The following is an 11,905-nucleotide window of genomic DNA, read 5'->3' as shown; positions in this document are numbered from 1 at the left end:
GGAGGTCGAGCAGCAGGAGCGGATGGGGCCTAGGATTCACTGACCTAGGGATGGTACTCTGGTCCTTCTTGCCCTCCAGGGCGATCAGCAGTAGCTCCCCACACCCCCTCACTTCCCCCAGTACCTCCTTAGCCCTCCCACACCTGATGGCAGTAAGATGGATAATGTTTTTCGCTCCCCAAAGCAGTACCCTTCCTTAATGACCTGTAGAGACCTTTAACAATGAAATATGGATGGAGGTGGGGGAAAGGGTTAAATAATAATAGCATTACCCTGGCAAAAAGGGTTAAGACACCGACTCAGTAACAGACACACACACAGTGCTCCCATTTACGTCTCCTTTATATATATCCTGGTTCAAGATACAAGGTTATATCTCCATACACTAGTTATATACACTATGTTCTCACTAGCACCTAGTGCTCTCGCTCTACAATACATGGGGGAAAGTTATTCCCAAAATAGGCACCTTGTGCTCTTTCTATTAATACAGACGCAGTAAGAACCTCTTCCCTTTATGGGCTATCTACTGCTCCGCTTCGCGGTAGGGAAGAACCAGGTAAAGATTAAAGGAGTTCAATGGGAAATTTGATAAAAGAACACACAGTTATTACACTCAAAAGAAAACAATAGTGGGCCCACACTTAACACTTAAACCCCTATATAAAGCCGGCTGTAATGGTTAAGGCGCCTTTCTATACGGTGCTCCAGCGTGCATTCAAAGCACTATTTATCTTCACTCTATAGAGCTTGCTCCACACAGTGCACTGTCTACCAAGCACGTCTCACACTCCGAGCACCTCGATACTTATCCAAGATGGGGGCCCAATTCCTAACACCTCTAGTCCGGATGTTAAGATGGCAGATGAAGATCTCACGATAGCAGCCAGCAGGGCGACGTGGAGGCTGGAGCAGGTGCAGGGGCAGCGGCTTGAAGATGCTGGAAGGGTGTGCAGTGTAGTGGCGTCCTCTGTTGGGCTGAAGAGGGAGGTTCGTCTCGCGTGCTAATACTATAGGCTCACCTAAACACAGCTAAACTGCGGGCCGTAATGCGCCCTCCTGCTATGACGCATATATACACAGATACCGCGAGGTGACCACCAAGCTATCACCTGGTCCTCGGCTCTCCTCGCTGGTTATAGCCTTCAAGTGTCTATGGCTCGTTAGCCACAAGCTAAGCTACCGCATGTAGTTTCTAGAATAACCCGTTTGTAAACAGAGCCTATTCCCTTGTCCGTGGCATTAATCAAACGCTCAGCTATCGCATGTATTTCTAGAATAACCCGTTTGATAGCAGAGTATGTCCCTCGCACGCTGGTTAACACGGGGCTCCCCAGTGTTGACGTCCGACCACGTCTGAGTCCCACGCTGAAGAGATGAGTCAATATTCCGGGAGAGGTGATCAAAGAGACCCGCACGTTATTTGTCCATATCTGGGCATGTATGATCAAGAGTGGACCACTGGTTACAACGTCCTTGTGAACACAGGGAATGCAAAAGATTACGTTAGCAATTCTGAATAATAACCAGACATATTCAGGTTGCTACATATGCATTTAGCATAAAATAAATATGCTGCAAATAATCACAACATATAGGTAAAGCCCAATAGGCAACAAAAGATGGCCATATTACATGCTAAATGTAACATTGCTATGTAATTTGAGTACTCACACAATGTAGTGTCCAACTTTACTCTTATAAAAGGTTCACTAAACCACCCCCTGTTTTTTAACCGTTAAACCCAAATGATGGACCTCGGGTCCAACGGGTAAGCTACATTTTCCATTACTCAAAGATAATTCCCTGGATCGCTCGCACTTCTAAAGCAAACCACACAATGTACTGTAAGTGTGTCCAACTTCATGGGGAAAAATAAAGGGTCACAAAAACGTCCCCTTCTATGTGTCACAAATCCAACTGAATGGAGTCTAATGTTAATCTCTTGCCAACCTTTTACTTACTTTAGTAAACCCTCCCCCTCCCACATAGTAAGGTCTCTCTCTCTCTCTCTCTCTCTCTCTCTCTCTCTCTCTCTCTCTCTCTCTCTCTCTCTCTCTCTCTCTCTCTCTCTCTCTCTCTCTCTCTCTCTCTGTGAGAGGTTGAGCATATTGGGGGACAGACACATACAAGAAATGCACGTCAGTAATTAAAATGTACTCAGAAATGTTTGTCTGAAGAAGTCTTTGACCAAAATTACATTTATTTTTCATGATATATGAACTGGTATGACTGAATGTAAATTTTTACGCATAAAAAAACAAAACAGTCTATATACTGTATATTCATTTATGCGTTATGCATAAAAAGAAATGTGGCAAGGTTAACAAACCGGGCTAGACGGTGCCGAGTCACTATGGCCTCAGACTTAGTGCCAATAGTTCATTGTTGGGGGAACAAACGTGTTCTTTAACGGTGATGTGCCCAGGGTGGCACCAGCTGGAATTAACAAAGACAACAAGCCTGCCTCCTGTGTTAAACGCAAATGCGTATAGGGAGGTGTAGTCTGACGTCACTGGTTGTTCCACCCGTATAGGGATTCATCATTGAGAAAATGGATTGTCGGCTATTGTAACAATTCTGCCACATAAACAATGGCAAGCTTTCCATTTTTGCACAAAATGAGTTCCCTTCTACCACTAACATTATTGTTTAAGCATTTTTGGTTGAAATAAAGGTAGTTATAAGGTTTTTAATTTGTCGTAAAAAAAGAACTACATTTATCAGTAGGCAGCCTGTTGTTCACTAGGCAGCCTGTTCAGTGCTGTCGCCTGATCCATGTCACGACCAGCTGATACCAAGCTAGCTAGCTAGCTAGCTAACGTTACCGTTACCTCGCTAAACGTACTATAGATGTTAGCAATGTCTACTGTCGTTAACCATTTTAAATCGGGGCATGTAGAGGCGTTTCGGGATCGAGTAAAATGTACAGGTCCTCTTCTCAGACCTGTGCACTGCATGCATCATGCCGGCTAGCAAGCTAGCTAGCTACACGTCACGGCCGGCTGATACCACGATAGCTAACTAACGTTACAAGTTCAAAAACCTTATAACTACTACTGTCGTGTCCATAAGTTCCCTGGCAGAATACTTTGTCTGTGAGGATAAAAGTAAATAAGAACGATATATATAACGCTGTATAGCATATTCTCTAAAAAGTATACAAAGAGGAGATTAAAAAAACCATTTTAAATCGGGGCATGTAGAGCCCGCCTAAAAACAATAACGTTATAAACTATACACAATATGTACAACGAAACAATGATTTACATTAGTATTTACAGTGATTTAATATGCAGTGTATACAAATAATGATAATGTGGTTGCTTTTAGAAATGGTGTTTGGCTTCATCTGATAAATGGATATGTGTTACGAATGCGCTTTGGTGGCATGATGAATGGAACCCAGTTGCAAATGAAGCACGATCACGAGAGCTTGAATTGAGCAGGCAGGAGACTGCGTTGTGATGATAAACAAGGTTTACTGAAAGACAGAAAACAAAGGAACACGACTGACACACGTACACACAGGTAACATGAAACAATGACCCAGCAAGTGTATGCTGGGCCCACAACACCTAAATACAAACACTAATTAGAGACAATGGGTGATTGCTAACAGGACACAGGTGTGGTAGACAGAACTAACAGAAGACTGAACACACAGGGGAATAACTATAGTGAATGTACAAAACTGAGACATACAAGACTAAAACACATTTACAAAACACAGACAGTAGGGACACAAGTCTAACACAGTGGAAATAATACAGACAACAAAGACAACGAATATACAAAACATAAGTGGAGGCAAATAATGTTCAACAGGTGAGTGAGCTGATGCCAGATCTGCCACATCTGGATCAGTCCACCAGGTGGCAGTGTTGTAGTGTGCAGTGGTGTATTGTTATTGAAGGGGAATCTGAAGGGGAGTTGTGAAGGTCCGAATCCTGGAGGACCGGGAGAAGCGTTACAGATATGATCACCAGAGAGATACTACCCACAGATTCAGGGTCAGTTATTTTCCCATTGTACGAATTGTTAAGCTTATCGAATGTAAGGGAAATCTGATAGGTCTGTGACTACAGGCAGGAGGCTACGCTGTGGTGACGTCAGTCAGCAGCGCCAAATAGCAGTGTAGTTTCCCAGCGAACGAAAACATAAACGTTGTTATTTTGCTACCTTTACGATTAATTGCGAATATTTTCATGTTGAGCTATAGATTGTGGATGAATACGCACAGAAAGGTACACCATGCCAACGTTAATGCTTTATTTATCTAAAACGAGCCGATTTAGAAATGGTCAATGGGGAAATACATTAAGTGGAACAGAGGGTGGAACAGGAAAAAACGAAAATTACGTAACCACTACACCTCCCTATTAATTTAAGGAGCTCACGATTCCTCAGAAAATGCCAAAATGATGCGCAATTCAGAAATAGGTCGAAATTGAGATATTGGCCATTTTTAGTGCTTTGAAATGTCCTTTATCTCTCTCCTTATTTGCAAAACGTAATACGACTTGTGAATATGTTGTATTATTGTTAGATAGTCTGGCTGTATTATTTCCCACACTGTGGTTTTGTCGGAGGGGAGTGGCTAAGTACTTTCGGTCTCAAGTTTCGATGACGGAGATGGGCAGAAATGACAGCTGGCACCAAATCCAATCCGAAGAAGAGACAACAGACCCAGTACTTTGTTGGCGGTGTGAAAATATGCTGAGAAACATGAAATATCTTTGGAACCGTAGACATTTTATCTGAATTGGGAGATTATCTTTTCTCCGTCAAAATTTTAAGTGTATCTCTCCATCGCATAAAGTCTGGCTGGCAGTGTGCATAGAATAAGGCATATAATAAAGGCATAGATTATTGAAATTCGTTTTCTCTAACGAACGCATCTATTTCTTTCCTATTGTTTTTCTATCTACTCCAGTGCACTCCACATATTCGGCTGCCAGACAGGCTGCCAGACACGTAACTGAGTATAGAGAGAACTTAGTTAACAAAACATTTTTGATTAATTTCTTATTATTATTTGCCAAAACTGTAGGTTACCTTGTATAGTTCATCCAGCCATTTTATATACATATATAAAACTACATACCTACATAATATGCACATACATACATACATACATACATACATACATACATACATACATACATACATACATACATACATACATACATACATACATACATACATACATACATACATACATACATACATACATACATACATACATACATACATACATACATACATACACACACACACACAGCCAGGGGGCGAAACTAGAGCCCGCCACCCGCCATTGGCGCTCAGTTTTTACGTTTGGCGCCTCCCACTGAGAGGTCTGCCCGCCGTGTGGCGGGCAATCAAATAGTCATGTGAAAACCGAAAATCATGATCCAATTCTGAGCGGAGTTCTCACTCGCTGTCTCAGCACAGACACGCAGCGCATTGCTGCTCCTACCCCTCCCGCACCTGTTTCTGTATGCTGCTGCATGTAAACAGAGGCTATTGCCTCGGACAGTCACCGTGACTGATGTTAGTCTAGTCAGAGGGACCTCCGTGAGCTGATGTTAGCTACTGTTACAAAATGACCCAGTCAACTATTCACTTTTAGTTTAATACATGAGGCATTGTGTAACGTTATCCAGCTGGCTAGCTACTGATATCTCCCGACATCAACAACTGCTCCAGCAAGTGTCCAGTGCATAATACCTCCATTGGCTAGGTAGCTCATGTTAGCCCACGTTAGCTCACTCGTCACTACGAAATGTCCCAGTAAACTAAATAGTTCAGAGGCGTTGTCCCAACGCCATCCAGCAGTAGCTACAGATAGCTCCTGACATCAATGTCCTACAACATGCGTATTCGAGCCCCTGGCTTACATCGCATGAGGGCTGCTGAATAGGGTCCAGGTGCAGCGCAGGAGAATCCTTTCATGCTGAATGTAAGAGTTTAGGGTCCAGCTGCAGCGCCGGAGAATCCTTGCTGGAGCTGGAGGCCACTCGAGTATACACACAGACAGTGGAGCTGTTTGCAGACAGCGAGGTGGCGATGTCTCGCAGATAATACAACTACAAGTATGATTATATAATATATATATTTTATTAAAAAAAAATGATATAAAATAATAATTATTATTTTTTTAATAATTTGACTCACTGGCCGGTGAGTCAAAAAGTAAATTTCGTGCCCTGCACACAGCCACATATCAAACCCCTTCTCTATCTCTGTACCTCTGGAAAACCATTTGACTATATTTTATTTTAAACTGTTTTATGTTTTGACATTGCTTTTAACTCCACAATCAGACCGTTCCATAATTTTACTCAGCAAATTGAAATACAAATACTTTTCACAAAGACTTTTCGTTGAATACTGTATATTTTAAAATAAAATGTTCCCCTTAAATTGTAACCCCCATCTCACTCGTTGAATTTTTGAATATTTCCTCTGAGTTTATTCTTTTTGGCTTTATACATTATGTGTGCAAGGGCGGCTGGGTGGCGCAGCGGACATTGCGCTCGTCACCAACGCAAGAGACACCGGGTTCGAATCCCGCTGTCGGAGTTGCCTCCGGCTTGGGCAGGTCGTCATACTAACTCAAAGTTAGCGGGTGGAAGTCGATGGGTGGTAATCTGGACGTTGTGGACAGCGACTCCTACAGGTCGGTTGGGGGACGCCTGCACAGCAGAGACAGGAAATGGCGGGGGTAGTGTGAGCCTCCCACACGTTACACCTTGCCAATGAGAGTCCGCGCTGGCAGGTGAAAAGATGTGACAGGCTGCCTCCTCGTGTATCGGAGGGGACACGTGATGCAAGGCTTCTATCCTCCCTACAACCGACCAGTGGGGGGCATATGCGAGCAACGTTCAAGACAGGGGAGGGGAGAATTGGCACAGCGAAATTGGGATGGGAGAAAAATAGAAAAAGAGGAGAAAAAAGTGGATACAAATAAATACATTATGTGTGCAGTTTGATACAGTACAATATCAGTAATCTTTTATAATTTTGACTGTAAGAATAATGAATGAGTAGGGTCCAGATATCCAACCTTGTGAATGATGTTCACAGCTCTTTTCTGGAGGATAGTTAATGGGTATAATGAGGATTTGTAATTATTTCCCCATAATAATTCATAACATTCGCAGGACTTCAGACAAAACACCTGGATGCATTTGAGTCATTCCACCAATCCGGTCCGATTTGAGTCCCTCTGATGTTTTTAAGTGTCTTTTATCTAATCAGTTACCAAAATGTGCTTTGAAATGCTATTTATTTCAGTTGAGATGTCCTCTTTAATAAAGTGTAAAAACATTGCATGAATGTAATTTTATTATGCATTATGTTGTTATTTCAGTTGACACAATGTATTTTGCATGACATGTCCCTCGTGGCATTTCATGAAAATGTATTTGGGATATGACCAAGAAAATTTGTAAAAAGTCCATACTTTTTTCCATGAACATACACATCCATCTGTGCTGTTAATGCTGGTAATGATTTATTTCAAAATAAATGAATAGTTATTCATTAAAATAACATTATTCAGTCTGTCCCTCAGTAACCCTCAACCCTGTTACACTGAGCATTCTCCCCCCCCCCCCCACAAAAATAATGGTTCAATCCATAGAAGCATGTGAAACAGGAAGTGACAACTTTGAAGTCTTTTGGAGAACACAACACCAGAAACAGGCAAGTAGCTACCTCATTGTACTATGTTTTCAGTCATTTATCATTTAATATTATGGTAGTCAAGCGTAATTACTCAACACCGTTACTTGAAAAAAATATAGCAAACTATTACTTGTGAATATGATCTTTGTTATAAAACATTTTTAGATGCTTTCTTAATATCATGCATGCCATGTGCTCTCCTGGTATTCACCACATGTGGAGTAGCAACCATTTTGTGCAAAAAATCACAACCCTGTTACATTCAACCCTGTTACGTTTGAATGTAATGTTTGAATGTAACAGGGTTGTGAGATTGTAACAGGGTTGTGATTTTAACACTGATTTTGAAGTTATACAATAATAGTTAAATTAATTATTGAGCTTTTTCAACATGCTTATGCCACATACATATTAATTGTAATGTGCATGTTGCTGTGTGTGTGTGCTCACATGTTACCCTAGACTCAACCCTGTTACAGCTACATGTTTATTAATTATTTCTTTAAGTTTATGAAAAACAAATTCAACTTTTGAATAATTTTGTCTGAAAACGTTTAGAGCAAACATAAGAATATCGATTTTAGTTCAAAATCTGACGTCAAATCACATTTCTGATGAAAAAGCTTGCGGCCGCTGTCAAAAAAGGCAAATTTCAGGGTTCAGAATAGCAAAAGTGTAGGATTTTACGTAATTTTTAGACGAGCAATTATAGAAATGGTGTGAAGGACATCTAATTATTATAGAAATGTTGACTTTAGCACAAATACATGTTTTAATCTTATTCAGAGAGCTTCCAGAGTGTCCGTAACGGGGTTGAAGAATAATGGTGTCCATATCATACAATAATGACCAAAAATAATAGAGATTTCATGCCTGAGATGGGAAAATATATTTTTCTGGAAGTTAAATATGTCATCTTGAGGGGTGTTCAGAAAAGTAATACCTCTAATGGTGTCCATATCATACAATAATGACCAAAAATAATAGAGATTTCATGCCTGAGATGGGAAAATATATTTTTCTGAAAGTTAAATATGTCATCTTGAGGGGTGTTCAGAAAAGTAATACCTCTTGGTAAAAAAAATCCCAAAGTCCAAATCGGACTGGATTGGTGGAATGACTCATTTATCGCCATAAATGGGGCCTTCAACCATGTTAAACTCAACAAGACCTTGACAAACTTCACCCAGTATGTGACCTGCAAGGCCAGGGAAAAAAAGACACTGTACCTGCTGTATGCTAATGTAAAGGAGACATATAGCCGTGTCCAAGAAGGGACACCCTAGCACCCTCAACGATTACAGGCCAGGGAGCTCTGACATCACATGTCATGAAGACCTTTGAGAGGCTGGTCCTGCAACACCTCAAGCCCCTGGTGCGTGACTCTCGAACCCCTGCAATTTGCATACCAGGCAAATGGGGTGGAGGATGCCATCATCTACATGCTCCACAGAGCCTACACGCACCTGGAGAAGCCACGCAGCTCAGTGAGAATCATGATTGATTGATTGATTGAAAAGTTTATTAACAGATTGCAGAATGGGTACAGTACAGTACAGCTCAATACATACAATTGTTAAGAGGATGCAGACCTGAGAAAGACTTTCGTCTTGTTTCCATCAGGGTCCCCCATTTTCAATTCATCATATGACACACATGACATACAGATAGACAGTACTGCTACATCTCATATTCTTTGACTTCTCCAGCGCCTTCAACACCATCCAGTCTTTGTGGCTGGTAGAGAAGCTTACGGTGATATAGCTGGAGCACGACCTGGATCACGGACTACCTCACCAACAGACCACAGTACGTGAGACTGCAGGTCAGTCAGATGTGCTGGTGAGCAACACCGGCACCCCTCATGGAAATTAAATGTGCTGTCACCCTTCCTGTTCACCCTCTACACCTCAAACTTCGGCCATAACTCGAGTGGGTGCCACTTACAGAAGTTCCCAGATGACTCCTCCAGTTAAGGTATATCATAGACCACAATGAGGACAAGTACAGAGCCCTGGTGGAGAGCTTTGTTGGGTGGAGCGACAGCAAGGAGCTGGTGGAGGACTACCAGAGAGGCAAGAAGAGGCCCCCCTCTAACTCCCCTCACCATCCGAGGGGATGAAGTGGAGATGGTGGAGACAAGTTCCTTGGAGTACACTTGAACAACAAATTAGACTGATCGGACACAGAGGCCCTCTATAGGAAGGGACAGAGTAGGCTGTTCTTCCTGAGGAGACTCAGGTCCTGCAATAGACTGCTGCAGTTGTTTACTGCAGTCCAGTCTGTAGTAGCCAGCATCCTCTTTCTTGCCATTGTATGCTGGGGGGGCCACATCAACTCAAGGGACACCAACAAGCTGGTGAGGAATGATAGTTCTATGGTAGTCGAGCTGGTCAAACTAGAGGTGGTGGCAGAGAGGAGAATGAGAAGGAAGCTGGTCGCTATCCTGGAGAACCCCTCCAGTCCCACCCCCTCTATGAGGAGCTAGCCAATATGATGAGCCCGTTCAGTCACAGACTTATACCCCCCAAACACACCACTAACCGCCTTGACCAGTCCTTCGTGCCAGTGGCCATCAGGCTCCACAATGGGCAGGGACTGCTGCCCACTAAGTGTGTCTCACCAAACCTGTGTATACTCTTACTCATAGTATATATTACTATGTACTATATATTCAGATTCAAATTCTTTATTGCCCAAATTTATTATAACATATAATATAACTGATAGAACATACAGACTCTCATCTGCACCTTTGATTACACTGTTTACTTTTATCATATTCTTAATTATATTGCTTACACCCCATGCGCCTTAAGCGCCAATCTTAGTTTAGTAAAAAAGACGTGCCGGGGATGTCATAGAATTCTCTTAGGTCCTTAAACGCGTGAAGGCCGGTTTTATCATATACATGTATATCCCCCAGAGTGTGAACTCCTTTCCTTTCCCACTGAGGAATACTAACGGGTTTATGCCCAACAAGTAGTTGTTGGTTATGAAAAATTGGAGAGTTAAGGTGCCATGGGCACTTGACAGCACAAGACCTCTGTACATTACGCCATGTTTGAATCACATGGGATATGATCGGGCCATATTGTAATTGGCATTTTGATATAGGGGTATTGGAGTATACCACATCTTGTAATCTTTGCGGTAAGACTGCTGCTACCTCTAAGGCACGCCACAACACAGTAATTTCAGGATCATACCAGCTTATCAGGGGTCTCAGCGAGAAGGACCAGAAGTATAACTTAAAATGAGGGAGGGGCGGCTACGTGGCGTAGTGGGCAAGGCGCTCGCCACGAATGCAGAGACGCTGGGCTCGCCTGTTCGAGCCCAGCGCTCCACATTGCTTTCAGTTTAGCTGGCCGTTCATACTAATACACATTGGCCGTATTAGGGGGTGGGAAACTGATGGGTGGGGATCAGGCGTTGTGGACAGCGACTCCTACAGGTCGGTTGGTGCGCCTGCGCAGTAGAATCAGGAAGTGTCGGGGGCAGCGTGAGCCTCCCACGCGTTATTCCTCGCCACTGAGAGATCGAGCTGCGCAGGTAAAAAGATGCGACTGCTGTTACCTCCATGGGCGGCGGGTGTATAAGGCTGGGGCAGGCTGTGCCTTCCCAGACCAGTCGACACATTATTTTTATTTATTAAAAAGAAAAAAAAAAAAAAAAAAGGGGGTTTTTTTGCCTTTATTTTTTTCCCCTGTGTACCTGTGTGTGTGGGGGGGGGGGCTGGGGTCCGTCAATGGATAGGTGTGGTGACACTTAACATTCCAGACGGCCTGAATACACTGAAGACTGGCAGGAGCCCCCACCCACCCCCACCCACCCCCACTTCAAAACATGGTTAAAAAAGAACTTGTCAACAACATCCCTGCAGAACTCTAACACCATATGCTTGCCTGTACCTAATATGTAGAATTATTGTTTGTTTGTACATTGTCTGTACATGTCTGATGTAAATATTTAGCATTTATATATAAATAATATTGGGCATACTGCAGAATTAGGCAGCCTGTCTGTGTGTGTGTGTGGGGGGGGGGGTCGCCCCGACGGAGGTGTCAATGGGTAGGTGTGGTGACACAGTTGACATTCCAGACCGCATCCAGTACTGTCTGTACCAATCACATCGCACACACCCGTTTGTATAAACATTATACAAACATTATAAACATAATTTAGCTGCTGCTGATGCATAATGAATGAATGG

Source organism: Notolepis coatsorum, assembly GCF_963971535.1.
Source record: "Notolepis coatsorum genome assembly, chromosome: 17".
Classification (NCBI taxonomy): Eukaryota; Metazoa; Chordata; class Actinopteri; order Aulopiformes; family Paralepididae; genus Notolepis; species Notolepis coatsorum.
The sequence above is the reverse complement of the archived record's forward strand: the minus strand, read 5'-3'. Positions refer to the sequence as shown.